This window comes from Oryctolagus cuniculus, chromosome 1 (assembly GCF_051225735.1).
Source record: "Oryctolagus cuniculus isolate XC-2025 breed Fujian yellow rabbit chromosome 1, ASM5122573v1, whole genome shotgun sequence".
Taxonomy (NCBI): Eukaryota; Metazoa; Chordata; class Mammalia; order Lagomorpha; family Leporidae; genus Oryctolagus; species Oryctolagus cuniculus.
Genome location: NC_142867.1, coordinates 118,057,668 through 118,080,782, shown reverse-complemented (window position 1 = coordinate 118,080,782; position 23,115 = coordinate 118,057,668). Strand labels below are relative to the sequence as shown.

At 43.8% G+C, this 23,115-nt stretch overlaps 1 pseudogene; it reads right to left on the bottom strand.

Annotated features, from left to right (window-relative positions):
• Nucleotides 1–951: 951 nt before the first annotated feature.
• Nucleotides 952–3,449, bottom strand: LOC100342763 (myosin light polypeptide 6 pseudogene; annotated as a pseudogene).
• Between the last annotated feature and the right edge of the window lie 19,666 nt (nucleotides 3,450–23,115).

The following is a 23,115-nucleotide window of genomic DNA, read 5'->3' as shown; positions in this document are numbered from 1 at the left end:
AAATTAATCCTCGTGAACATAACACCTGTCCCATTCATCTGCCACTTGGACAGTCTGATCTGGCATGATTACAAGTGCAGGAACTTATTTGGCAACCTGGTCCTGTTGCAAAGTTTTTTCTTTCTTTTTTTTGGGGGGTGGGTGGGTTCTGGACTCCACTCAAAACTAACAGCTTTATTATGAGCTCCTGATAAGTGGGTAAGAGAAACACAATCCTGTGTGGTATATGTTGCTTCTAAAGTCCAAAGAAGCCTGCCAAGCATCATGCCTCTTTCTTGTGGGTAGATGCAACCAACTGTCTTTTACTTTAGAAAGTGTATCTCGGCCGGTGCCATGGCTCACTAGGCTAATCCTCCAGCTGCGGCGCCAGCACTCTGGGTTCTAGTCCCAGTTGGGGCGCCGGTTCTGTCCTGGGTGCTACTCTCCCAGTCCAGCTCTCTGCTGTGGCCCGGGAAGGCAGTGGAGGATGACCCAAGTGCTTGGGCCCTGCACCCGCATGGGAGACCAGGGAGAAGCACCTGGCTCCTGGCTTCGGATCGGCGCAGCCCGCTGGCCGTAACGGCCATTTGGGGAGTGAACCAATGGAAGGAAGACCTCTCTCTCTCTCTCTCTCACTGTCTAACTCTGCTTGCCCCCCACCCCCCCAAAAAAAAGTGTATCTCGACATGAACCAGACCATTAGACTCTTAGGAACTTCACTGATGTAGCAAGCCAGCAAGTCATTGGATTCCCTATCATGTTACCAGTGAAATGGACTGATGGGCCATTCTATGGAGTTAGCAACACGATTGATGCAGCAGGTTATGGCTCAAATTCCTGCCAGGCTTCTGGCTGTGGCCTGCCCCAGTTCTAACTGTTTCAGGTATTTGGGGAGTGTGCCAATGGATGGAAGATCTCTGTTTGCATGCTTTTCAAATAAATAAATATAAAAAAAAAAAAAAGAAAATGAGATTACAGGATACAAGCCTCCACAGGGAGCTTTAGGAGGATTTTAACATTCAAATTCTCAGCCTCATCCATCACAAACATCTCATTTTGTATCATGGGGTCCCATTTGTTTCCTATCAGCACCCTGAGATTATATTAAGAAGCAAGAGAGTTTGAATATTTAGTTGGGTTTGCAGCTCTGCAACCATCGAACTAATTTTTTTTTCTTTAAGATTTATTTATTTATTTGAAAGGCAGAGTTACAGAGAAGCAGAGGTGGAGGCAGAGAGAGAGGTCTTCCATCTGCTTGCTCACTCCCCAAATGGCTGCAATGACTGGAGCTGGGCCAATCTGAATTCAGGGGCCTGCAGCTTCCTCCAGGTCTCCCACATGGGTGCAGGGGCTCAAGCACTTGGATCGTCTTCTGCTGCTTTCCCAGGCACATTAGCAGGGAGCTGGATTGGAACTGGAGCAGGCGAGACTCAAACCAGTGCCCATATGGGAGCTGGCACTGCAGATGGTGGCTTTTCTCACTATGCCGCAGCACTGGCTCCGTGAAATAATTTTCTAGACATGGTCCTCATCCATGTTAGCCCAGAGACTACAGAAGGACTCTTCTGGAGTGACCATGGAAGCTTTCTGATTTCCCATCATATTCTGAGTTGGGTATTCGAGGCTTTCAATATTTTTTCCCCTGTTTACTCATTTTAGAGCCATGGGAGGGAGTCAGCTGACTCCACAATCTTCATAATCACACTACTGTCGCCATGGCGACCAAGTATCACAGTCACTTCATTTCTGTTGCTCTTCACCTGCATCCATTCCTTGCTCCCACCAGTGATAAGCTGAGTCACTGTTGTGCCACTGAATGTCACGATTGCCCGGATTCCGTTTTCCCCAGTGAGGAAGTTAACTGTGTGCTTCTTAAATACGAGAGCAATAAAAGATCAGAATCCCATTATGGGGCTCTATTTTCTTGGGCACTCCTTGGTACTTATTACGGCAACTATCTACATCCTGGAAGGCAACAGATGACACACTCAAAGGGCGGTAATTGAGATGGATTGAATGAAGTGGATGTTTATAGAGCTGTAGACAGGGGTGGCTGACTTCAATTCTTTACCCTTGTATGTATCCATACCCTTTCCTGTCCTCCTGATGAGTGAGTATACTTCCATGCCTCACATCACTGGGCTGGGCTGTGTGACTTGTTTTGGCTCATCATATGGTATGTGAAAGTGAGCATGCCAGTTTCTTTCTTTTTTTTAAGATTTATTTATTTATTTATTTATTTGAAAGTCAGAGTTACACGAGAGAAGGAGAGGCAGAGAGAGAGAGAGAGAGAGAGAGAGGTCTTCCATCCGCTGGTTCACTCCCCAATTGACCGCAACAGCCAGAGCTCTGCTGATCTGAAGCCAGGAGCCAGGATCTTCTTCTGAGTCTCCCACATGGGTGCAGGGGCCCAAGCACTTGGGCCATCTTCTACTGCTTTCCCAGACCATAGTAAAGAGCTGTATTGGAAGAGGAGAAGCTGAAACTAGAACCAGTGCCCATATGGGATGCCAGTGCTTCAGGCCAGGGCTTTAACCCGCTGTACCACAGCACTGGCCCTGAGCATGCCAGTTTCAAGGTTAGGCCTCAAGAGGCATTGCATACAGATAGCCTCCAACTTACAATGATTTGACTTAGTGACTTCAACTCGAAGTGCTATAACTGTAATACTTATTCGGTACAAGCCATGCTGTGACACTTGAATTTTGATCTTTTCCCAGGCTATCTGTATAGTGTGATACTCTTTCCCACCCTGGGCAGCAGCAGTGAGTGCAGCTCCCAGTTGCCTTGCAATCGTGAGAGGAAACAACCATTCTACTGTGTGTTGTGTTGCCAGTGCTTTTTTTTTTTTTTCTTTTGGGGGTGGGGGCACAGAGAGCAAGTTTATTAGTCAATACTGATGGCAGGCATCATCAAAGAGAGAGAGGAGCTTGGAATGGTGCTGTGACCGGAGAGCCTGCTACAAGTCTCACACAGGGAAAGACATGGGTTCTGGGGATACTGGGAATATCCTCTGGCATTCAGCACCATAGAGACAAGCTCTTTGTAGTTGATACAACCATTGCTGTCCTCATGCCCTGCCACCAGCATCTCTACTTCTTCCTCTGTCATCTCACCCAGTGTGACAAGAACATGATGGATTCAGCACCCACGATGGTGCCATCCTTCCCTTGTCAGACACCTGAAGGCCTTAAACATAATCCTTGTAGGTTCCCTGGTCCTTGTTCTTGGCCAGTCTGCAGCATGGGCAGGAGGTGCCCACAGTCCAGCACCTTCACATCCATCTCGTCACTCTTGGACACTAAGCACCGAGACAGGACATTGACCACCTTGGTGTTGCTGAGGTTCTGGCCCAGGGACCTCATCACGGCCCTACACTGGTTGTACAGGATCTTGCCATCACCTGTCTGGTCAACCAGCTGGATGGCCTCCTTGAACTCTGCAGTCTGGCCCTTGATGCAGTCACACATCTTGACCGCTCAGCTCTGTAGGATCTTTTCCTACAGAAATGTCTGCCAGTGCTTTTTGTATAAAGGCATTCAGTAAATTGCATGAGACAGTCAACAACTTATTATATTTTTTCTTTTTAAAGATTTGTTTTATTTATTTAAAAGTTACAGAGAGAGGCAGAGACAGAGAGAGTGGTCTTCCATCTGCTGGTTCACTCCCCAGATGGCTGCAACACTGTAGCTGGGCTGATCTGAAGCTGAGAGCCAGGAGCTTCTTCTAGGTTCCCCACGTGAGTGCAGAAAGCCAAGCCCTTGGGCCATCTTCCACTGCTTTCCCAGGCCATCTGTGGAGAGCTGGATCAGAAGAGGGGAGGCTGGGACATGAACCAGCTCCCATATGAGATGCTGGTGCTGCAGGTGGAGGCTTAGCTACAGAGCCACAGAGAGAATGCCACAGAGCCGCCCTGAGAATCTTCTTTTTTTCTGGTGAAATTTGCACAATTTTTTTTTACCATGTGCTTTAATGTGAATTTCCATTATCCATTATTCTGGACACTGAGAAGGATCCTTTCAATCTGGAAACCTATGACCTTCAGATATGGAAATGTTTCTTGAATTTTTTTTCATTGATAATTTATACTATTCTATTTTCCTGTTTTCTCTTTCTATAAATTTCCCAAATTTTCCCTTCAATCCTTCTATTGGGTTTTATTTTACAAACTTTTTTTTTTTTTGACAGGCAGAGTGGACAGTGAGAGAGAGAGACAGAGAGAAAGGTCTTCCCTTTCCGTTGGTTCACCCTCCAATGGCCGCTGAAGCTGGCGTGCCGCAGCCGGTGCACCGCGCTGATCCGAAGGCAGGAGCCAGGTGCTTCTCCTGGTCTCCCATGGGGTGCAGGGCCCAAGCACTTGGGCCATCCTCCACTGCACCACTGGGCCACAGCAGAGAGCTGGCCCGGAAGAGGGGCAACCGGGACAGAATTCGGCGCCCCAACCGGGACTAGAACCTGGTGTGCTGGCACCGCAAGGAGGAGGATTAGCCTAGTGAGCCGCGGTACTGGCCTATTTTACAAACTGTTTAAAATTGAGATATGTTTCACATGATATAAAATTCACCATTTTGCAGTGCATTGCTTTGGTGGCTTTTAGTGTATTTACCATGTCGTGCAACAACCATGACTATCAAGTTCGATCACCCAAAAACATTTTTTCATCCCCAAAAGACACTCTGAAACTATTAGCAGTCTCAACTTTTTCCCACCTGCCCCTCCCCTGTAAATCACAAAACTATTATTTTCTGTGTGTATAGATTTACTTATTCTGGACATTCTATAAAAATGGGATCATCAGCTTCCTTCACTTAGCATAATGTCAGTAAGGTTCACCCATGTTCTAGCATGTAACAATCTTTCATTCCTTTTTATGGTTAAATAATATTCCAGTGCATGGAGAATCCACATTTTATTGATCCATTCATCAACTGATCATTTGGGTTATTTTCACTTTTGGACTACTATGAATAATTTTTCTTTTTCTTTTCTTTCTTTCTCTTTCTTTTTTTTTTTTTACAGGCAGAGTGGACAGTGAGAGAGAGAGACAGAAAGGTCTTCCTTTGCCGTTGGTTCACCCTCCAATGGGCACCGCGCGCCAATGGCCACCGCGGCCAGCGCACTTGGCCGGTGCACCGCGCTGATCCGATGGTAGGAGCCAGGTACTTCTCCTGGTCTCCCATGGGGTGCAGGGCCCAAGTACTTTGGCCATCCTCCACTGCACTCCCTGGCCACAGCAGAGAGCTGGCCTGGAAGAGGGGCAACCGGGACAGAATCTGGTGCCTCGACTGGGACTAGAACCCGGTGTGCTGGCGCCGCAAGGTGGAGGATTAGCCTAGTGAGCCGTGGCGCCGGCTTGAATAATTTTTCTTAAAGATTTATTTTATTTATTTGAAAGACAGAGTTACAGAGAGAGGTAGAGACAGAGAGAGAGGTCTTCCATCCACTGGTTCACTCCCCAGATGGCCACAATGGCCAGGGCTGCACCAATCTGAAGCCAGGAGCACGGAGCTTCTTCCAGGTCTCCCACTTGGGTGCAGAGGTCTAAGGACTTGGGCCATCTTTTATTGCTTCCCAGGCCATAGCAGAGAGCTGGATCGGAAGAGGAGCAGCTGGGACTAGAACCGGCACCCATATGGGATTCCGACGCTTCAGGCCAGGGCTTTAACCCGCTTTGCCACAGCACTGGTTCCGAATAACGTCATTATAAATACTCATGTACAAGGGGCCAGAGTTGTGGAGCAGCAAGTTATGCCTGTGATGCTGGCATCACCTACTGATGAGCTGGTTTGAATCTTGGTTAATCTACATCGGTTCCAGCTCTCTGTTGATGTGCCTGGGAAGGCAACCGAGGATGGTCCAAATACTTGGGTCCCTGTCACCCATGTGGAAGACTGGATAAAATTCCTGGCTCCTGCTTTAGCTTTGCCTAGCCCTGGCTCTTGCAGTTATTTGGGGAGTGAAGCAGTGAATGGAAGATTCTCTCGCTCTCGCTCTCTGTCACTCTTCTTTTCAAAGAAACAAACACATTTTAAAATATTCATGTACAAGTTTTTTTTTTTTTATGGCCAATTTATTTATTTGAAAGGCAGAATTACAGAGAGGCTGAAGCACAGAGAGAGATCTTCCATCCACTGGTCCACTCCCCAAGTGGCTGCAACAACTGGAGCTTGGTCAGTCCGAAGCCAGGAGCCAGGAGCTTCCTCCGGGTCTCCCATGTGGCTGCTGGGGCCCAAGGACTTGGGCCATTTTGCACTGCTTTCCCAGGCCATAGCAGAAAGCTGGATCAGAAGAGGAGCAGCCAGGACTAGAACTGGCACCCACAGGGGATGCCGGCACTGCAGGCGGTGGCTTTACCTGCTAAGCCACAGCACCAGCCCCCACGTTCAAGTTTTTGTGTAAACATGTTTCCAGTTCTCTTGTGATACAGCCAGAAGTGGAAGTGCTGGCTCATATGGTAATTCCATGTTTAACCCTTTAAGGAATTGCCAAACTCTTCTGAGTTTTAGAATTCTACTAGTAAGTTATATATTTCTAAACACTCTTAAAAAGTTTGTAACTATTTCTTTAAAAAAGTGAATGTAATGCCTTTCCCCATGTCCCCTTTTAAAATTTTTTTTTCTTCTTCTCTCTGCCTAGTCTATCTCACTAAGTTAATTTCGTGTTTTTTTTTTTTTTTTTTAACAGGCAGAGTTAGACAGTGAGAGAGAGAGAGAGAGAGAGAAAGGTCTTCCTTCTGTTGGTTCACCCCCTAAGTGGCCGCTATGGCTGGCACACTGTGCCGATCCAAAGCCAGGTGCCAGGTGCTTCCTCCTGGTCTCCCATGCGGGTGCAGGAGCCCAAGCACTTGGGCCATCCTCCACTGCCTTCCCAGGCCACAACAGAGAGCTGCACTGGAAGAGGAGCAACCGGGACAGAATCTGGTGCCCCAACAGGACTAGAACCCGGCGTGCCAGGGCCGCAGGCGGAGGATTAGCCAAGAGAGCCCCGGCCTAAGTTAATTTAATTTTTAAATCTGTTTTAGATGTTAAGGGCTTTCCCCAAATGTCTCATAATCCCTGAGTGGTCAAGAGTGATTTTATTCAAGACTGGGGACCAGAAAGCTGAGGACTGCGGCCTTGGTCCTTAGCTTCATTGTCCTTGGGTTTCACCGTGATTTGATTGGGTGTTTGTTAATAATTTCTAATGTCAGCTACCTCCAGGTGGGATCTTCCAGTCCCTCGGTGGAAAGTTGGGATTTTCCCAGTTTCCCCAGTGCTCTGGGGGATGTCTAGGAAGGAGGACTGGGAGTCCCTGTACATCATCACACTGTCTTCCTGAGCCACAGGGGTTCTGCCCTCTGAGAGGCCTGGCATTTTCTGGCCTAGAGAGGATGTTCTTGTCCCTCTGGACTACACGTCTAGATTCCTGCTAGGTGGAGGGAGTGGCATGGACTGGGGAAGGAATCTAAATATCTCACTGCCTTGCCAACAACGTTTACCTATTTTTAAAATATGCATAAAAATTAAAACAAATTTCAAAATGTATCCTCTCCCCCTCTTCCTTCTAGTACCAGTGTTACAACTGTCTCCAATCCACGTGTCTCATGAAAACAACTGGCATTTTGATTCCTCTGTGAATGAATCACAGTCTAACCAGAAGACAGAAACCACATACTTATTTTAACAGGTAGAATTTCATATTTAGAATTGTTAATTGGGTATAAAGAATTGTTCACACCGTAACTGGAAAGTTTAAATAGAAAATTCAGTTATTTTTTAAAAGATTTTTATTTATTTATTTGAAAGTCAGAGTTACACAGGTAGAGAGAGGAGAGGCAAAAAGAGAGAGAGAGAGAGAGAGCGGTCTTCCATCCGATGGTTCACTCACAAGTTGGCAGCTACGAACCGAGCTGCGCCCATACGAAGCCAGGAGCCAGGAGCTTCTTCCAGGTCTCCCATGTGGGTGCAGGGGCCCAAGGACTTGGGCCATGTTCTACTGCTTTCCCAGGCCACAGCAGAGATCTCGGAGGGGGAGTAACCCGGACTCGAACCGTGACTCATATAGGATGCCGGCGCTTCAGGCTGGGGCGTTAACTGGCTGCGCCACAGCGCTGGCCCCCAAAACTCAGTTATTATGGAGACAGAACCGCAGGAAGCTGCGACCACATCTCGCCCAGAAGGAAGAAGTTGGAATTTACTCAGATTAGGAATTTAGAGAAAGGACCTTGGTCCTGAGACTCTGGTTGCCCTGGGCTGGTGTCGCTGAGGGCGTGCGATGATGGCCGGCTGTGTATGCGGAGACTGGATTCCACTGCTCTGGGGGCGAGGAAGAAGCAACAAAGGCGGTGAGACGGCCAGGCAGGCGTAGGAGGCCGACAGAAAGGAGGCCTCCTCCTCCCAAGTCTCCTGTGCTGGAGCCTAAGAGATATGGCTGGCAAAGGCGAGGGGGTCTGCTGAGCCCCGCTACCGCATGGCAAAGCTGACTGGAAGGTGGGCTTGAAGGGAGATTTCACAGTGGTGCAGTCAGCTTCGAAATGTACCCTCTCGCTGCTCAGGACTCCTGTGTAGCCCGTGAGACGCGTTTGAATTTCCAGACAACAAAATTGACTCCGTTTCCATCTCCTTGCAAAGTCATTCTCACATTCTCCGGTGAATGAGGAGACACGAATTCCAGACAACAATTGTATACGCACGGGGGAGGGAGTCTCACTATCTATTTCTGGACTTTATTAATTGCTGCTCAAATGCAGTCATAGTGGTATCTGAGTGTCTTTTTTAAAGCACTTTTTTTTTTTTTAATTTGAAAGAGAGTTTGGGGGGAAGGAAGGAAGGAAAGGAGGGAGGGAGGGAGAGAGAGAGAGAGAGAGAGAGAGAGAGAAGCGTTAACACCCTCTACCCCCCACTTCATCCCCACCCCCACCCCGGTTCAATTTCCAAATGCTGCCAACAGCCAGGGTTGGACTGGGCTGGGGCCAAAGCTGGGAGCAGGGAACTCCATCTGAGTTTCCCACGTGTGAGGCAAGCACCCAACTACTTGAGTCATCCACTGCCTCCTAGGTGTGCATTAGCAGGAAGCTGGAATCAGAAGCCGGACTGGGACTGAAACTCAGGCGCTCCAGTATGGGACTTGGGCAAGTTCATCAGTGTCTTAACTGTTAAGCCAAATAGCTACCCCTAGACAAACCTGTCTTTGGGTCCTTGTTTTCCTCCTTAGTTTCCCTCAGTTGCTTCAGAATTTGGGATGGGAAGATGGCAGTTTTATGTGTTGGTCCTTTTAAATGTCATTGGTGTGCTTCTCAAGTTTGTTAGTTTTTGTACCACTTTGCTTTCCTGAGAGCAGTATAAGTGAGTTCCTCTTGTTCTATATCATCCACTCTGTTGTCAGACCTTTCTAATTTTGCTGATCTATGATCTAGAAATTGCATCTCACTATGGTTTAATTTATTTTCCCTATCAGGGAAGTCAAATACCATTTCTTATATGTTTATTGAACTTGAATTTTCTCTTCTGCTCATATTTTTTGCTAAATTTTCTAATTTTTTCTTCTTACTGATTTTTAAGAATTCTTAATTTTTTTGGTGGAACATATTTGAAGCACTCATCTTCATTAAACTTTTTTGTAAAATATTTATTTATTTGAAAGTCAGAGTTACAGAGACAGGACAAGACAGAGACAGACAATCTTCCACCTGTTGTTTCACTCCCCAAATGGCTGCATCAGCCAGGGCTAGGCCAGGCCAAAACAGGAGCCAGGAGCTTCATCTGGGTCTCCCAAGCAGGTACAGAGGCCCCAAGGATTTGGGCCATCTTCTGCTGCTTTCCCAGGTACATTAGCAGGGAGCTGGATTGGAAGTGGAACAGCCAGGACTCGAACCTGTGCCCATCTGAGATGCTAGCAGATGGTGGCTTAACCTGCTGTGCCACAGCACCAGCCCCCTTCATTAAATCTTGACATTGTCGTATTTGATTAATAATATTCTTTTTTTTTTAGAAAAAGGATTTATTTTATTTATTTGAAAGAGTTACAGATAGAGTGAGAGGGAGAGAGAGAAAGAGATCCTTCATCTACTGGTTCACTTCCCAATGGTACCAGGGTTGAGACAGGCTGAAACCAGGAGCCAAGGGTCAGGAGCCTCGACGTGGGTGCAGGAGCCCAAGGACTTGGGCCATCTTTCTTTGGTTTCCCAGGCACATTAGCAGGGAGTTGGCTTGGAAATGGAGCAGCCAAGACTTGAACAGGGATGTCGACATTGCAAGCAGCAGCCTAATCCATTATGCCACAATGCCAGTCCCAATAATATTCATTAAAGAAATATTACACAGACTTGTGATCCTTGTGGTGTCTAATCCTATTCTCTGTTCCTTCCCTACAATTATCACTATTATGAATTTAATGTTTACTGTTCCATGTAAAGTTTTTATACTGAGTAGGAGTTTATATTCTGGATAATAATCTTTTGTTAATTTTATGCTTTTTGAATTGCAATTATCTCCTCTTGTTCTGCAGAGTGTTTTTCACTTTGCTTATGGTGCTTTTGATACATGAATGTTTTAAATTTTAATGTGATCATATTTATCAGATGTTTCTTTTATGGTTTGTGCTTTTTGTAGTATATTTTTAAAGTCCCTTTTTTATCTTTTCTGCACACTTTTTGTGAATGTGTCCTACCTCCTTGGTGAATGTCTCTGTTCCCTTGAGGAGAGGATCATGACTTCTGTGTGTCTTTCATCTTCTATGGTGTTAATCTAGTGACTCCTGGAAGGTCAGAGAGACCTGATTGGTGAGCAGTAGCTTGTTTCTCTGTGCATAGTTAGCTTTACCTGTGCTCCTTTAACTAATGCCTTGTGTCCTTTCCTCTCTTCCTTTTTTTTTGTCATAACTACATTTCTCCTTTTCATTCTTTGCTGAGGTCTCTTGGGTTATAGTTCTTTGTCACATTCTAATGAAAATTATTCAAAATAAAGGGGATGAATTAGTTCATACAAGTAGAAGGTCCAAGGACTTCACCTCTGATTCAGCAAGTCACGTCTATACAGGCATGTCTTGTTATATTGCACTTGGCTTTGGTGAGCATTGCAGATATTGTGCCTCTTCTAGGTCAGAGGCTGGTGGTAAAACCATGCTGAGTAAGTCTTATCAGAGCCACTTTTCCCATAGCTCAGATGGTTAACATTTTTTAGCAATAAATATTTTGAATGTTTATTGATTATTTTTATTTATTGGAAGGGCAGAAGAGAGAGAGGGAGAGGGAGAGGGTGAGAGAGGGAGAGGGAGAGGGTGAGAGAGGGAGAGGGAGAGAGAGAGAGACCTTCCATTTATCTAGTGATTCACTCCCTAAATGCCCACAACAGCAGGAGAGGCTGGGCCAGTCTGAAGCCAGGAGCTGGGGACTCCACCTGGGTCTCACAGGTGGGTAGCAGGGACTGAAGTACTCTAGGACATCGTTTGTTGCCTTCCAGGGTTTGCATAAGCAAAAATCTGGGTCAAAGTGGAAGCACTCAAATATGAGGTGTGGATGTCCCAAGAGGTTTTCCTAACCCACTGCATCACTGTGCCTGTCACTGCAATAAATTATTCTCAATTAGGGTATGTCCATATTTTAGGTATATGCTGTTGAACACTTAATAGACTATAGTAGAGTGTAAACATAACTTTTATATGTACTGGGAAACCAAATAGCATTCCATTATGTAATTGTACCATATTTTTTAAATCCATTCATCAGTGTGTGCATACTTACATTGTTTCCATTTCTTGGGTATTGTGAATGGTGCTGCAATAAACATGGGAGTGCAGATGTCTTTTTGACAGAATGATTTCATTTCCTTTGGATATATACCCAGTAGGGGAATTGCTGGATCATATGGTAGTTGTGTTTTTCTTTTTCTGAGGAACCTCCATACTGGTTTCCACAATGACTGTACTAATTTACATGCTCTTCAGCAGTGTGCAAAGATTCCCTTTTCTTCACATTCTCACCAGCACTTGTTATCCCTTTAAGCTTTTTTGATAACAGTCAAGCGTCCTGGGGTGAGGTAATATATCACTAAGTGTTTCATGTGCTCTTCCCTGAGAATTAGTGACATTGAGCATTTTTTCATGTACCCGTTGGCCATTTTTATGTCTTCCTTTGAAAAACGTCTGTTTAGGTCTACTGCCCATTTTAAATGGAACTGGTTCTTTGAGTTCCTCATTTATTCTGTTTTTTTTTTTTTTTTTTTAAGCCCCCATCAGATGTATAACTTGCAAATGTTTTCTCCCATTCTGTAGTTGTGTCTTCACTCTGCTGATTATTTCCACTGTTGTGCAGAAGCTCTTTAGTCTGATGAATAACAAATTGTCTAATTTTGCTTTTGTTTCTTATGTTTTTGGGGTCTGATCCAAAAAAAAAAATCCTTGCCAACTGCAACCTCCTGAAACATTTCTCCTATGTTTTCTTCGACTAGTTTCAAAGTTTCAAGTTTATATTTAAGTCTTTAGTCCGTCTTGAGTGCATTTTTGTACATGGTGAGATTGGGAGTAGGGTCTAGTTTTCCCAGCAGTATTTATTGAAAGACTGTCCTTTTCCAATCTGTTTTTTTTTTTTCCAGCACTTTCATTAAAGATCAGTTGACTGTGGATGCATAGATTTATTTCTACGGTCTTTATTCTCCTCCTCCTTTTTTTCCCCCAAAGAATATTCATTTATATAAAAGGCAGAGTGACAGAAATAGAGGGAGAGACACATAGAGAGATCTTCCATCTGCTGGCTCACTCTCCAGCTACCCACTAGCCAGGACTAGGCCAGGTTGAAGCCGGAAAGTAGGAACTCCTTTTGTGTCCCATGTGGGTGTCAGGAGCTCAGATACTTGGACCATTATCTATTGCTTCCCAAGTGCATTAGCAGGAAGTTGAGTTAGAAGCTTGGAGTAGCCGGGACTCAAACCAAAAACTCCAGTGTGAGATATGACAGCCAAAGAGGTGGTTTATCCTGCTACATCACCATGCTTGCCCCTAATGTCTTTATTTTTTTCCTTTGGTCTGTGTTTTTAGGCTAATGCCATCCTGTTCTAATTGCTATATCTTGATAATATATTTCAAAGTCAAATGGCTTAATACTTCCTGTTTTATTCCTTTTGCTCAAGATTTCTTTAGCTATTTGCAGTCTTCTGTGGTTCCACATAAATTTTAGTAGTGTTTTTAGAGTGTTGTAGAAATTGTCATTGATATCTTGATAGGGATTCTATTAAATCTGTAAATTGCTTTGCACAATATGAACATTTTAATCATACTCCCCTAATCCATGAAAATGGAATGTCTTTCCAGGTATTTGTATTCTCTTCAATTTCTTTCGTCAGTATTTTACAGTTTTCATTACAGAGATATTTCACTTCTTTGGTTAAACTTACTGTTATTTTTTAAAAAAATATATTCAAAATGGGATAACTTCTTGACTTCTTTTTTGGCTGATTTGCCATTCAAGTATAACAATGCTACTGAATTTTGCACATTAATTTTATATTCAGCAGTTTTGCTGAGTTTATTAGTTCCAAAAGTTTTTTTTGGTGGAGTTCTTGGAGGTTTTTGTGTATAAGCTCATGTCATCTTCAAACAGTGACAAATTGAGTTTCTCCTTTCCTTTTCAGATATATTTTCTCTTTTTATTTAAAGATTTATTTTATTTATGTGAAAGGCAGAGTAACAGAGAAAGAGATAGAGAAAAAGAGAGATAAACAGATCTTCCATTGACTGGTTTACTCTCCAAATGGCCACAACAATCAAGGCCAGGCCAGGCCCAAGCCAGGAGACAGGAACTCCGTCCAGGTCTTCTATGTGGGTGAAAAGGGGTCCAAGAATCTGGGCCATTTTCTGCTGCCTTCCTAGGTGTATTAGCAAGGAGCTGGATAAGACATGGAACCACCGAGACTCAAACTGTTGCTCTGTTATGGGATGCTGGTGTTGCAGATGGTAGTTTAACCCACTGCACCACAACTCTGGCCCCTTTATTTATTTTTCTTGTCTAATTGCTCTGGATAGGACTTCCAGTACTATGTTGAATAAAAGTGATAGTAATGGGCATCCTTATTCCAGATCTTAGAAAGCATAAAGCTTTTCCCCTTCAGTGTGATGTTGGCTGTTGGTTTGTTATGTAGTCCTTTCTTATGTTGAGATATGTTCCTACTATACTTAATTTGTTCATAATTTTCAAATTTCAAAAAGGATGTTGACTTTATCAAATACTTTTTCTGAATCTATTGAGATGTTCATGTGATTGTATCCTTCATTCTATTGATATTGTGCATCATGTTTATTGATTTGCATATATTGAACCATCCTTGAATTTGTGGGATGGAGTCCATTTCATCATGATGAATAACCTTTGGAGTGTACCATTGGATTTGGTGTGCAAGTATTTTTTGAGGAATTTTACATCACTGTTTACCAAGGTTATAGCTGCAACTTTCTTTTTGCTTTTGTTTTTTTGTCTGGTTTTGGTATCAGGATGATGTTGGCATTATAGAATGAGTAATTTAACAAGAATTGGCGTTAATTCTTCTTTAAATGTTTGGTAGAATTCAGCATTGAAGTCATCTGATCCTGGGCTTTTCTTTGTTGGGAGACTTTTATTACTTACTCAGCTTGTTCAATCTCACTACTCATTTGAGTAATTTATATATTCATGATTCAATCTTTGTAGGAATTTATTCCTGTGTCCAGGAATTTATCCTCCAGGAATTTATCCATTTCTTCTAGGTTATCAAATTTGTTGCTATCTGATTCCATTTTTAAAAAAGATTAATTAATTTATTTATTTGAAAATCAGAGTTACACAGAGAGAGGAGAGGCAGAGAGAGAGAGAGAGAGAGAGAGGTCTTCCATCCACTGGTTCACTCCCCAACTGGCCACAATGGCCGGAGCTGCACCAATCCAAAGCCAGAAGCCAGGAACTTCTTCCAGGTCTCCCATGTGGGTGATGACTTGGGCCATCTTCTACTGCTATCCCAGGCCATAGCAGAGAGCTGAATCAGAAGAGGAGCAGCTGGGATTAGAACCGGCGCTTCATCTGGGATGCCGGGGCTTCAGGCCAGGGCTTTAACCCGCAACGCCACAGTGCCCCGCTTCTGCATTCTTGTTTCTTTTCAATCCCAATTACTCAGATATTTGCTCTTCCCATGCTATCCCAAAGTTCCATAAGTTTTGATCGTTCCTCTTCATTCATTTTTCCTTTTTCTCCTCCAACTGTGTATTTTTTTTTATTTAATGAATATAAATTTCCAAAGTACAGCTTATGGATTACAATGTCTCCCCACCCCCATAACTTCCCTCCCACCCGCAACCCTCCCCTTTCCCGCTCCCTCTCCCCTTCCATTCACATCAAGATTCATTTTCAATTCTCTTTATATACAGAAAATCAGTTTAGCATATATTAAGTAAAGATTTCAACAGTTTGCACCCACACAGAAACATAGAGTGAAAAATGCTGTTTGAGTACTAGTTATAGCATTAAATCACAATGTACAGCACATTAAGGACAGAGATCCTACATGAGGAGTAAGTGTGCAGTGACTCCTATTGTTGACTTAACAAATTGACACTCTTGTTTATGGCATCAGTAATCACCCTAGGCTCTTGTCATGAGTTGACAAGGCGATGGAAGCCTTTTGAGTTCACCGACTCTTATCATATTTAGACAGGGTCGTGGTCAAAGTGGAAGTTCTCTCCTCCCTTCAGAGAAAGGTACCTCCTTCTTTGATGACCTGCTCTTTCCACTGGGATCTCACTCGCAGAGATCTTTCATTTAGGTCATTTTTTTTTTTTTTTTTTTTTTGGCCAGAGTGTCTTGGCTTTCCATGCCTGAAATACTCTCATGGGCTTTTCAGCCAGATCTGCGTGCCTTAAGGGCTGATTCTGAGGCCAGAGTGCTGTTTAGGACATCCGCCATTCTATGAGTCTGCTGTGTATCTCGCTTTCCATGTTGGATCGTTCTCTCCCTTTTTTATTCTATCGGTTAGTATTTGCAGACACTAGTCTTGTTTATGTGATCCCTTTGACTCTCAGTCCTAGCATTATGATCAATTGTGAACAGAAATTGATCACTTGGACTAGTGAGATGGCATTGGTACATGCCACCTTGATGGGATTGAATTGGAATCCCCTGGTATGTTTCTAACTCTACCGTTTTGGGCAAGTCAGCTTGAGCATGTCCCAAATTGTACATCTCTTCCATCTCTTATTCCCACTCTTATATTTAACAGGGATCACTTTTCAGTTAAGTTTCAACACTTAAGAATAACTGTGTATTAATTACAGAATTCAACCAATAGTATTAAGTAGAACAAACAAAAATACTAAGAGGGATAACATATCAAATTGTTCATCAACAGTCAGGGCAAGGGCTGATCAAGTCACTGTTTCTCATAGTGCTCATTTCACTTTAACAGGTTTCCTTTTTGGTGCTCAGTTAGTTGTCACCGATCAGGTGACATATGATATTTGTCCCTTTGGGACTGGCTTATTTCACTCAGCATAATGTTTTCCAGATTCCTCCATTTTGTTGCAAATGACCGGGTTTCATTTTTTTTTTTACTGCTGTATAGTGTTCTATAGAGTACATATCCCATAATTTCTTTATCCAGTCTACTATTGATGGGTATTTAGGTTGATTCCAGGTCTTAGCTATTGTGAATTGAGCTGCAATAAACATTAAGGTGCAGACCATTTTTTTTGTTTCCAAATTTAATTTCCTTTGGGTAAATTCCAAGGAGTAGGATGGTTGGGTTGAATGGTAGGGTTATATTCAGGTTTCTGAGGAATCTCCAGACAGACTTCCATAGCGGCTTTACCAGTTTGCATTCCCACTAACAGTGGGTTAGTGTCCCTTTTTCCCCACATCCTCGCCAGCATCTGTTGTTGATGTAAGCCATTCTCACTGGGGTGAGGTGGAACCTCATTGTGGTTTTGATTTGCATTTCCCTGATTGCTAGTGATCTTGAACATTTTTTCATGTGCTTGTTGGCCATTTGGATTTCCTCTTTTGACAAATGTTTATTGAGGTCCTTGGTCTATCTCTTAAGTGGGTTGTTTGTTTTGTTGTTGTGGAGTTTCTTGATCTCTTTGTAGATTCTGGTTATTAATCCTTTATCTGTAGCATAGTTTGCAAACATTTTTTCCCATTCTGTCGGTTGCCTCTTCACTCTCCTGACTGTTTCTTTTGCAGTACAGAAACTTCTCAATTTGATGCAATCCCAGTAGTTAATTTTGGCTTTGACTGCCTGCGCCTCCAGGGTCTTTTCTAGGAAGTCTTTGCCTGTGCCAATATCTTGCAGGGTTTCTCCAATGTTCTCTAATAATTTGATGATGTCGGGTCATAGATTTAGGTCTTTAATCCATGTTGAGTGGATTTTTGTGTAAGGTGCACGTGGAAATCCAGTTTTCCCAGCACCATTTATTGAATAGACTGTCCTTGCTCCAGGAATTGGTTTTAGATCCTTGATCAAACATAAGTTGGCTGTAGATGTTTGGATTGATTTCTGGTGTTTTTATTCTGTTCCATTGGTCTATCCATCTGTTTCTGTACTAGTACCATGCTGTTTTGATAACAACTGCCCTGTAGTATGTCCTGAAATTTGGTATTGTGATGCCTCTGGCTTTGTTTTTGTTGTACAAAATTGCTTTAGCTATTCGAGGTCTTCTGCGTTTCCATATGAATTTCAGCATCATTTTTTCTAGATCTGAGAAGAATGTCTTTGGTATTTTGATTGGTATCACATTGAATCTGTAAATTGCTTTTGGGAGAATGGACATTTTGATGATGTTGATTTTTCCAATCCATGAGCATGGAAGATTTTTCCATTTTTTGGTATCCTCTTCTATTTCTTTCTTTAAGATTTGTAATTTTCATTATAGAGATCTTTAACGTCCTTGGTTAAGTTTATTCCTAGGTATTTGATTGTTTTTGTAGCTATTGTGAATGGGATTGATCTTAGCAGTTCTTTCTCAGCCATGGCATTGCCTGTGTATACAAAGGCTGTTGATTTTTGTGCATTGATTTTATATCCAACTGTGTATTTTCAAATGATCTTTCTTAGAGCTCACAGATTCTTCTGCTGGATCGATTCTGTTATGGTTACCTTCTATCACATTGTGAACTTCACTTAGTGAAGTTTTCAGTTGAAGGATTTCTGCTTTTTTTAAAAAATTACTACCATCTTGTTATAGACTCTGTTAACAGAGTATTAAATTATTTCTCTGTGTTTTCTTGAAAGTCATTGTGTTTCCTTAAGACAGTAATTTTTAAATTTTTCATCTGAGCATTTAACAATGTCAGATTTGAGGTAGTTGGCTAGGTGAGGTCACGGTTCCTTGTAAATTCTTTTTAAATTAAATAATTTATTTGAAAGGCAGAATGACATATACATATAATTAGTGCGCGCGCATGCGTGTGCAAGAGAGAAAGAGAGAGAGAGAGAGAATCTTCTATTCACTAGTTCACTCCCTGAATGCACAGAATATCTAGGGGTGGGCTAGACCAAAGCCAAGAGCTTGGAATTCAATCTCCGTCTCCCATGAGGTGTCAGGAACACAAGTACTTGAGCCATCATCTGCTGCTTCCCAGGGTGTGCATTAGCAGAAAGCTGGGTTGGAAGCAGAGGTGAGGGTCAATCCCAGGCACTCTGATGTGGGATGTGGGATGTGGGTGTCCCAAGTGATGGCTTTAACTGACTGTGTCACACCACCCACCCTGACCCTCAGAATTTTTGATGCTTGTTTGTGCATGACTTCATCTGTGCATTGGAGAACTATTCTTGCCCAGTCTTCACAATCTAGCTTCATTTGTCATTGTCCTTCTAGAATCCATAAGAAGTATTTTTACCTAGCCTGTAGCTCTTAATCATGGCAGCACTAGGTGGCGCCCTATGTTGAGTTTTGCCACAAGTCTGCTACCATGCACTGCCTGAGTGACACCCTCAGCCCAGATTTGACATGCCACTTAGAATGAACAAGGGAGATGTCCAAAAAGGGGTGGTTAAGCACCCAATAAGCCTCCTGCCAGGGGTGGAGAAGGCCCAGACATCCACTGCTGATGGATGTCACAATGTTAGTTAACACCCAGAGCCCACAGTCTGCCCAGACCAGCACAGCACAGGGGTAGGGTCAAAGCCCCCAGTGCTTTGATCTGTGTGCTGCTGAAATGGGTGCACAATGAGGCTGCTGCAAGCAACCATAGGTGATGCTGGCTAGAATGTAAATCCAGTTAACTGGGGCCAGGGGACTCCACTTACTTGGCACTGGGCAGGTTCAGAGGCTCTGTCTGCAGGCCCTGGCCAGGGGATGGGACAATTAGGATCTGCCCAAGGTTGGGTTTTTCTAGTCTGGCACTGAGTACCAACACAGAATCCTGTGGTTTCTTTCTGTGGGCCTACAGTTGGAAGCTGGAGACTTGCTTCACTCTCTGCCAGAGGTGGAGGGAGGGGTGGTGGAGGTGTCCCTCAGCCGCCTAAGGAAGATCCCAAATCTCAATCTGCAGGGACAGGCCTGAGGCCAAAGGGATATGGGGCCCTAGTGGGCACTGGTATTTATCTTGGTAGGCTTGGTATTAGATTTAAAGCCTAATTCACTTTCCCTTTCCTGAGTGGGAGGTAAAGTATCTCTTTCTGATCTGTGCTACTTGGAGCTGGGGGAGAGGTGACATGGGCAACCCTTTCTTTCCTGCTTTCTTTAATGTATCTTTTCCTATTATTATATACTAAACCCATGCTCAGTGCTCTCTCCTGTCTTCCGTAGCTCTTATAAAGGTGACTTGGTGCATGAAAGGCTGTTTAAATTGGTGTCTCTGGGGGAGATGATCACCCAAATGACTCTCTCAGCTGTCATTCTGCTCTGCTCTCCCTCTTCACTCCCACAAAGAGTTTTTAAATGGGCATTACAACTTATTCCATCCTAGGTCAGGTCTACTGAGGATGGCTCCTGAGACAGTTTGAGTACATGTGGTTTATTAGAGAGTGCATTCAGGAGCACTATGTATAAGGATGGTAGGGAAGCAGGACTAGATAGAAGATGAACTGTAATAAAGTTGCAACAGGGTTCAGCCAAACCCATAGTGTGGAGCTGGGGTAACTCCATAGAACTGTCTTAGTTTGAAGCAAAGAATGAAGCCCTTGCACTATAACAGACTAGTCATTATAAGGGGCTGTCCCCAGGGAGGGTACAGCTTAGGGTGAATGGTTAGGGCAAGTTCTAGAAAAGACACAGACTTCAGTCTGGAAAGATTTACTGACCTGGGCAGCACACCACAGCATTTGCAACATTACCTATGCAAGTGACAAGTGTGTGACTCTAAATTCACTATTGCAACATTGCAGGGAACATGCTTCCCTACTGATTGCTTGCTAAGACTTCAAGCAAGTGTGCTTTCTATTGTTTCAAGGAGTGAAAAGATGAATTTTTCCAACAGCATCCAAAATTGGGTTTAATGCCTTGTTTGGCAAACAAAACTCTACTTCTTAGTGATACAATTTCAAAGGGTAAGATGCCTTAGTTCTTATTCTGAGACAGGAGTGTGTCTTCAGGAGTAGGATAGCAGATTCTCATAGCTTTCTCCCTTGTTTACCCCTTGGGGTTGTTCACACACTTCCTGTGGTGATCTGCTGCTCTTGGGGAACTTTGTCAAGTTGTGTGAAGATCAGCGTCATGGTATGGAGGTTTCAGTGACAATAATACTGCTACCCAGCAGGCTTCAGTTCTAGGGTCTGCACAAGAAGTAAGACACTGCTAACTTCCAGGCATATTTCATTCACAAATAAATGAATTCACATTCTGTGGCATTGAATTCTACACATGCAGTCTCTTCTGAGAACCTTGCAGGCATAAATGCTTGTCAACTCCAATTTGCATTTGTACAAAGCACTTCAGAATGGAAACATCATAAGTAGATACAAAGTGGGTCATCATGATATATTCATTATGGGTATTTGGGAGAGGGAAAATGAGAATAATAATGGAGCCGGAAGCCTTGGTTCTATGTTTATAACCCATCCTTTAGAAATACCCTCAAGTCTGGGAAATTGCATGGAAAAAAGTAGTACTTGTCATCAGCATTGTGACAGAGAGGGCAAAAGCCACCTCCTGCAATGCTGGTTTGTGTCCCGGTTGCTCCACTTCCGATCCAGGTCTCTGCTAATGGCCTGGGAAAAGGAACGGAAGATGGCCCAAGTATTTGTGTCCCCATACCCACTTAGAAGACCCGGAAGAAGCTCCTGGCTTTTGGCCTTGGCCTTGCCCAGCCCTGGCCGTTGTGGCCGTCTGGGAAGTGAACCAGTGGATGGAAGAATCTGTCTCTCCCTCTCTCTCTGTAATTCTGACTTCCAAATAAATAAATACATCTTAAAAAAAGAAAGTAGCACTTGATTTCTATATTTCATACCCTATAAACATCTCCCTACCACATCATAGAGGAAAACTCAGAGTATGATGCCTGCTACGGTATTTCCAAATGTTAGAAACCTCAAGTTGTTGTGAGGTAGAAAGAAACGGCTATGCTAACTTGGAGAAATTACTGTACAGTTTGTTTTAGGACAGCAACAAAAGTGAATGGCATGTTTAGAGGCAGAATGACAACAACTGTGTTAGTTAGCTTTTCCTTACTTGTTAAAAAACCTGAGAGAAGCTTCTTGGGAAGGAAAAGATTGATTTCAGCTTATAGTTTATAGGTTCACAGATGCAGATCAGGAGGCTTATTAGTTTGGCATCTAGTGGAGGCTGGCAGTGGCAGAGTGGGGAAGAATAATCACATGGTGAGCCAGGAAGCAGAGAGAGAGAGAGAGAGAGAGAGAGAGAGAGAGAGAGACTAGAAACACACGCAGCTTATATAACCAATGCTCTTTTGACAAGCACTTTCTAAGGTTAAGCCTCCAGTGATTTAAGGGCCTCCCACCAGGCCCACCTCTCAGATGCCATAAGCAAATCAAGTCTGCACCCTTCATCCATCAATCACTAACTTTGGAGTTAAAACATCTCCGTGAGTTTGGGGAGACAAGTCAGGTTCAATCTGTAATAATAATTGCAGACTTTATCCTGAGTGCAACTCTGATTCACAGAGAGTTTGGCTGAGCTCCATGTCACAGTGGGAATACAGAGCCATTCCCTGCAGATTTTGCTGAATTTATATTTTAAAATGCGATTGACTGATGATCATGACAAAAACTCCTATAGGTACAGTATTCAAAAGAATGTGGTATGAAAAATTCACGTTGACAAATTCTCACATTTAAGCTTCCACGGAGCAAAATTTTGTATATATTTTAACACAGTTTAAATCTCCTCACTCACATGCTTTTCCATATTCTCCTGGACTCCAAAGCTCTTTCATTTGGAGATTTGCGTGGAAAAACTCCAAGAAGTATCACTAACATTGCAAATTATGCAGCAGACTGTCCAAATGTCCACAGTGACCTGCCTTGCTGGCACCTCCCATGCTGTTATAATGCTTTATTTTAATCTTTGACACCTTTGGTTTTGACTTTATTTTTTTTTGACAGGCAGAGTGGACACAGAGAGAGAGAGACAGAGAGAAAAGTCTTCCTTTGCCGTTGGTTCACCCTCCAATGGCCGCCGTGGCTGGCGCGCTTTGGCCGGCGCACCGCGCTGATCCAATGGCAGGAGCCAGGTGCTTCTCCTGGTCTCCCATGGGGTGCAGGGCCCAAGGACTTGGGCCATCCTCCACTGCCCTTCCTGGCCACAGCAGAGAGCTGGCCTGGAAGAGGGGCAACCGGGACAGAATCCGGCACCCCGACTGGGACTAGAACCCGGTGTGCCGGCGCTGCAAGGCAGAGGATTAGCCTAGTGAGCCGCGGCGCGGGCTTGGTTTTGACAATTTAATCGGTGCAGTGTACTGAGGAGCCGTGCGGTCAGTAAAATATTGTGCTGGATATTTTCTGGATGCTAGCCACCATCTATTATCTCTTCTTCCTGACAATAATACTCTATTTCCTACAGGGGATTTAAGCTTACCACTTTTGTCCAGATTCTGGGTCAGAACTGACCAAGTGCAGGGTGTGTTCTGACAGGCATAAGCCAATCAGCATATCCCTTAACAGTAGTCTTGAGGCCAGCGCCGCGGCTCACTAGGCTAATCCTCCGCCTGCAGCGCCGGCACACCGGGTTCTAGTCCCAGTCAGG